The sequence below is a fragment of the Protopterus annectens genome, chromosome 9.part0 (genome assembly GCF_019279795.1).
Source record: "Protopterus annectens isolate FY-2018-M chromosome 9.part0, PAN1.0, whole genome shotgun sequence".
Classification (NCBI taxonomy): Eukaryota; Metazoa; Chordata; order Ceratodontiformes; family Protopteridae; genus Protopterus; species Protopterus annectens.
In genome coordinates, this window is record NC_056743.1 from 1723415301 (window position 1) to 1723422800 (window position 7500).

The 7500-nt window shown below is 39.7% G+C and overlaps 1 protein-coding gene across 1 annotated transcript in view; it reads right to left on the bottom strand.

The window, feature by feature from the left end:
• Window positions 1-7500, bottom strand: part of LOC122810769 (adhesion G protein-coupled receptor E2-like) — a 151839-nt gene that overhangs the window by 72287 nt on the left and 72052 nt on the right. The gene's annotated exons all lie outside the window — the stretch shown is intronic.

Here is a 7500-nt window from a genome sequence, read left to right on the forward strand (position 1 = left end):
CAAGACACCCCTTAAAAAGGAGAACATCGACATCTGTGCAGTGACAGAGACCTGGTTCAAAGCTCGAGAGAACACCCCAGCACTACCAGGCTATAATTTATACCACACCTTTCGGCCACCTAACATGGAACAAAGCACTAAAGGTGGAGGCGTGTCCATATTCATTAAGGATATCCACACCTCCAGGCTAGTTGCACAGCATAATGCATCCGAGGTTATCCAAGTGCAACTAACTCTGGGCAAGTTGTAGCTTGCTACAGACCCCCCGCCAAGCCCCAGGATTCCCACTCCTCATTTCTTGATACACTGGAAAGTATTAGGGTACAACCCAACACCCTAATAATGGGCGATTTCAACTACCCCACCATTAACTGGGAAAACTACTCATGTACCAACCCTTTTGCTCAGTGTTTTCTGGAATTCATAAATTCCAATGCCTTGGATCAACTTATTCACACCCCCACCAGGGACAGCAATATGGTAGACCTGAACATTACCAACACGGGCAACCGGTGTTCCACACCAGAGGTCAATTCCTTGTTGGTCAGATCCGACCACAAGCTAATCATCCTAGACATGCACATCCCGCCCCCACCCCTTAATTAGGGAAACCACTGTAAAAAACTTCTCCAAAGCCAACTTCACACTTCTTAAGACAGAAGTGGCAAACTTCATGACATCCAAACAAATGGAATAAAGTGCCAAAAAACCAAGACCACTATAAAAGCACTTTGAGGAAATAAAGCTGCAGTTGAAGGTTCGAGAATTTAATAATAATGCAACAAATAAAACAAATTAACGCTAGAGAAACTCAACAGTACGTTTTCGTTTCCACCTCACTTCATCAGACAACAGGAAAAGCACCAGCACTTATTCTTAAATATTGTCCTCACTAATTAACAATTATTCAATAGGCAAAAATTAACTCCTTCAAGCCTATACTCAATAAAAAACCATTTGATAAGAACAAACAGTTATTAAAACTTATTATAGCTCATTTATAAAAACTACTATCATGAGTGAAACAAAACATTACAAATTATCCAATTCACTAATTCCTAATCTTATTAATACTACAAAACATTTATAAAAAACTTTTAAAATTCATTCCTAATAATGTGAACATCAAAGTTTTGAATTCATAATGCTTTAGTGACATCTACTGGCCAAAGTGTGACATTTAAAAACCTAGGCTTTCATTCTGCTGGATCTTTAGTTTAAAATGCAAGATTTATCTAAGTAACATTTTGACATAAACAAACTTGGAAGTGACTCATAAAATTCGTTAATATCATAAAATTCTTTACACAACCACAAAAAAATAGTAAGAATAATAAAAATTCAAATATTTAATACAAAATATATAAATAACTATATACACTATACAGATATTTGTATTACAAAAATGCAAAACAATTAATTCAACTGGGGATTCATAAATATGCTTAAAAAATACTTAAAAAATACTTAAAAAATACATGTAGTTTTAATTTTAAGTGGGTAAACATATGAATAGCTCAATGTTGGAACCTACTGTGTTTTGGTCCTGTTAAGCAACTTCTACAATTTTGTTGCTCTCATTTTTAACACAGGGTTTATAGAAATAACATCATTTAGACCTGGTGGTCTATTTGCTTCCAGTTGTAATTGCCACAGTAATTCTTTATATTCGATTGAGGTTTCCCATTGTCCACCTCTTATATCCTTTTCTACAACCTCTAAAACAAAGAATTTATAAACAGCCTGTGGACAATCAATTTTATGTCTGTATAGAGCATTCTTAGGATTATTAGTTCTCATTTCATAATAATGCTCATAAATCCTTCTTTTTAATTTTCTTTCGGATTTTCCGACATAAAATGCTTCACATGAATTACATATGGCCAAGTATATGATACCATTTGTATCACAGTTTGCATAATACTCACTCTCAATTGAGATGCCCCTACTATTAATGTGTATATTATTGGTTGTGCATATATACATGCATTGTGCGCACCTCCCACATTTAAAGGTACCTACTTTAGTTCTCCTAGTCTTTCTCTGTCCTTTCTGACCCTCTAATATAGTTTTTAAATTCCTACCTCTACGATATGTGTATTTCAGTGGTTCATTAAAAAGTGAATGAATTTTAAATGTTTTTTATAAATGTTTTGTAGTTTTAATAAGATTTGGAGTGCAGTGAACTGTATAATTTGTAATGTTTTGCTTCACTCACGATATTAGTTTTTATTAATGAGCTATAATAAGTTTAAATAACTGTTTGTTCTTAACAAATGATGTTTTATATTGAGTATAGGTTTGAAGGAGTTAATCTTTGTTTATTGAATAATTGTTAATTAGTGAGGACTATATTTAAGAATAAGTGCTGACTGATGAAATTGTCTGATGAAGTGAAGCAGCATACTGTTGAGTTTCTCTAGCGTTAATTTGTTTTATTTGTTGCATTATTATTAAATTCTCGAACCTTCAACTGCAAACTTCATGACACCCATGCAGACAGACACTAGAGGTATGACAGCTGAATCCTACACAAATGCACTTTATAAGTACTTACACGAGTGCATGTATCATGCTATCCCTAATAGAACCAAGATGCTATTCTCCAAAAAAAGGAAGCCAATCTGGTGGTCCTCTGACAAACAAACTCTACAACAGAAGAAAGAAACTGTTGCAAAAAAGAGTAAAATCTTATGATTGGAGGAACTCCCTGGTCAACCTCAGTAAGAAGCTGAGATCCCTCATAAAATCCTCCAAATCTAGTTACGAAAACAAAATTGCCACTGACTCTAAAGACAACCACAAAGCATTCTATTGCTATGTCAAGAATCTCAATGGCAACACTCAGATCTGCTCTGAGTTACAGCATAATGGCACTAAATATACAGAACCAACTGATATTGCCAACATCCTGGCAGATAGGTTCAGTGCTAACTTTACCCCCACTCTCATCCCCTAGTGGGCCCATCTCTATACCGGAAGAATGCAAAGTTCCTGTAATCACGGCTGCACAGGTAAAAAATACTCTCCAAAGCCAAGAACACAGCATCCATGGGACCCGACAATATCCCAAGCTGTGTTCTACATGAACTACAGAATGAACTGGCACCTTACCTAAGTACCATGTTCAGTCATAGCCTCACCACAGGCTTTGTGCCCACTGAATGGTGCACCACGACGGTTATCCCAGTCCACAAAGGGAGAGCCGTGGCGGACCCCGGGAACTACCGCCCCATTAGCCTGATGAGCCTGGTCTGCTAGGCTATAGTATCATGGAACTCATAAACAAAGATATTGGTAATCTCCAAACTCTGGACCTTACCAGGTTCGGATTTGTAAAAGCCAGATCATGTCTCCTAAACCTGAAAGACTTCTTTGATGTATTCACCAAAGCCATAGGTGAGGGTAAGGTGGTTCACACAGCCTATCTAGATCTCGTCAAAGCGTTCAACACCATCCCCCACTCTGGAATTATAGATAAACTCACTAAACTAGGTATAAATCCCTATGTCACAAGATGGGTTGCCAACTGGCTTACTGAAAGGACCCACACTGCAGACTCCAAATCAAACTTCAGACCAGTGACAAGTGGAGTACCACAGGGTTCAGTCCTGGGTCCTCTCCTGTTTGGTATCTACTTCTCTGAAGTACAGGCTAACACAGAAGGTCTTTGGCTAACTAAATTCGCAGATGACTGCAAACTAGGAGCCATAATTGAAACTCCTAAAGATGTGGACATCCTACAAAAGGGCCTCACTGAGATAGATGCCTGGTGTCAAAGACATGGTCTCAAGCTCAATGCCAAAAAGTGCATTGTCATCCCCTTTGGTAAAAATTCTGTACCCATGAACTACCACATAGCCGGTAGTCTACTTAACACCGAAAGTGTGATAAGAGACCTTGGCACACAGGTGGACAGTAGTCTCTCCTATGATAATCACATCGCCAAAGTGGTCAGGAAATCCTTCTATGTGGCACACCTCATCACAAAAGGTTTCTCATCCAGAAAAAAAGAGGTCATTGTTCCCCTCTACTCCTCACTCATTAGACCCATTATAGAGTACAACGCCCCTTTTGGTATGTACCTCAAGACATCTACAACAACTGTAAAGGCCGCAAAAATACCTCACAAAGAGGATTACTGGCCTCAAACAGATGCCTTATGCAGACCGTCTCGAAAAACTCCAGCTTTACTCCATCGCATATCGCCTACTCAGAGGCGATCTCTGCCTAACATACAAAGCTATGTCAAACCCAGAGCTGTTGGACATGCTCCACTTAAAGAAATCCCAATCCCTCTGAGCTACATGCTCTAGGGACCTAAACCTTGTCACCACAATAAACAGAACATGCTGGAGGAATAGATTCCTGTCCCAGAGACTTCCCATACTCTGGAACAGACTACCTATCTGTGTCAAGCAGAGCTCCTCATTAGCACTCAAGAAAAATCTTGATGATTGGATGGGTAATAGGAAATTCACCCCGGGGATCACTTCTGTGGTTCTGCTTGACAGGGGCACAGGAAAATAATTTTCTTGGGTGGCGAAAGCCAGGGTACATTTTTGGCTAGGCTTGTATAGGCCCTAGGGCCAATAGCCTAGTACCTACCTATGAACCTATAAGACTTTTGACACCATCCCCCACCCTGGAATTATAGATAAGCTCATTAAACTGGGTATAAATCCCTGTGTCACAAGATGTGTTGCCAACTGGCTCATGGACAGAACCCACACTGAAAGTAGCGGACTCCATATCTGACTTCAGACCAGTGACAAGTGGAGCACCACAGGGTTCAGTCCTGGTTCCTCTCCTGTTTGGTATCCACTTCTCTGAAGTACAGGCTAACACGGAAGGTCTTTGGCTAACAAAGTTTGCAGATGACTGCAAACTAGGAGCCATAATCGAAACTCCTAACAATGTGGACATACTACAAAAGGGTCTCACTGAGACAGATACCTGGTGTCAAAGCCATGGCCTGAAGCTTAATGCCAAAAAGTGTATTGTCATCCCCTTTGCTAAAAACTCTGAACCCATGAACTACCACATAGCTGGTAGTCTACTTAATGCCAAAAGTGTGTTAAGAGACCATGGGACACTTGTGGACAGTAGTCTCTCCTTTGATAATCACATCGCCACAGTGGTCAGGAAATCCTTCTATGTGGCTCACCTCATCACAAAAGGTTTCTCATCCAGAAAAAAAGAGGTCATTGTTCCCCTCTACTCAATCACTCATTAGACCCATTATAGAGTACAATATGTATTTGGTATGTACCTCACAAGACATCTACAACAACTGGAAAGGACAAAGAAATACCTCACAAAGAGGATTACTGGCCTCAAACAAATGCCCTATGCAGACAGTCCCAAAAACCTCCAGATTTACTCCATCGCATATCGCCTACTCAGAGGCAATCTCTGCCTAACATACAAAGCTATGTCAAACCCAGAGCTGTTGGACATGCTCCACTTAAAGAAATCCCAATCCCTCCGAGCTACATGTCCTAGGGACCTAAACCTTGTCACCACAATAAACAGAACATGCTGGAGGGATAGATTCCTGTCCTAGAGACTTCCCATACTCTGGAATAGTCTAGCTATCTATGTCAGAGCTCCTCATTAGCACTCAAGAAAAATCTTGATGATTGGATGGGAAATAGGAAATTCACCCCAGGGATCACTTCTGTGGCTCTGCTTGACAGGGGCACAGGAAAATAATTTTCTTGGGTGGCGAAAGCCAGGGTACATTTTTGGCTAGGCTTATATAGGCCCTAGGGCCAATAGCCTAGTACCTACCTATGAACCTATACAAATATAAGTGCCATTAACTTATAAAACATATTTAGAATCTGACTCCAGGATGTATTTGCATAATGCAGTGGTGCTTAGTTGGCACTTTATGTCAGAAAGATGCTCACAGATATGCTCTTTGAGCTTTCTGTTTGCCTTGCCCACATAAAGCATAGTACACACTTGATAAAAAGCTATATATGCTATATTAGTAGAGTCACAGCCTACATTGCTGTTAGATTTATATACTTTAACCCTATCTGGACATGTAAAATTATTAGTGCATAAAATATGTTTTTCAAAATTTGCACTTTCCACATGCAAAAGTTCCTCTCTCTCCTGACTAAATCTATTGTTTATAGCATCTGCTCCTTATAACATAATAAATGTTTTAAATTATATATTTTATAGCCAAAACAGGACATTCTTCAATAACTCCTGCTGATAAGTCTAATAATTGCAGAATATGCCACAGTTTGGAATTAATCTTCTTTGCATCCTGTGTATATCTATTCTATTTTGTTGTACATCTTAAGCTAAAATTGTTAGTGTGAATAGACTCAATCTGTTAAGGAAAAGAAGGGCGTAACCACAGATGTCTGTGATACAACGGACAGCAGGCATTTATTCTGTAGTTGGGTTTAATCATATCCGCTCTTAGAAAACTCATGTACCAAGCAATCAAATTATGTAGAAACCATGTAGAGTGCCTATTGCATGTATATCAAATTACATGATCATGGATAATGCAGTTTAGAGACATGTTTAGCTGCTATGAGAAAGATCACATTTTGCTAAATGTGCATGTCTATGAATGTATGAATGTGGTAAAAAGAACATTTGGTTAGTAATTACCAGTGGGGGGCCATGCATCACATTGGTGCAGGCACTCCTCTAATTCAGTCTCCCAAACACATTCACCCACACACACACACACACACACACACACACACACACACACACACACACACACACACATACATTCACTCACCACACACACCCACACACTTGAAAGAACTCATGGACACACTCACCCAAACATGCACAAACATCTATTCTCCTAATCCCCCCTTACTGAGACCAGCCAGGCAGGCAGAGACATGCACATAGTCCATTCATAGCCCTTCCGACACACACACACACACACACACACACACACACACACACACACACACACACACACACACACACACACACACACACACACACACACACACATTCCTGACACTAGATCTCCACGTAATAGATAACTGCTGTCTGTTCCTTGTTAATTATCATGACAGGCTATGCTGATTTATGCAAATGAGAAATCCTCTGATGCACTCATATAAGTAAATCCCTTACAGCACGCATTTACAGGGTAGACATGTTTAGAATGTCTCAGTATCCTATGGTTGGCTGGGTTCGAGCTTGGAAAACTAATGCAGTGGCCTGTCTGAAGCAGAGAGGGCTGCCATGAGGGTTGGTGGAAGAGCTTACTGCTCATGGATTGCCTTTCTGAATCGCAGGGTTGAATTTTAGAGGTAAGACAAGATTTGTTTGTAATTATAAAGTACAGCTGTGTAAGACCTTACCATAAAAATTGCTGTCCTACTAATCACTGTTACATTATTTAAATACTGATGAGTTATTTCATCAAGGTAACCAGATATCAGGCCAGCAACCCAGAACCAAAACCTTCCATACTTTCATATGTCCAGTGTATGACCTCAG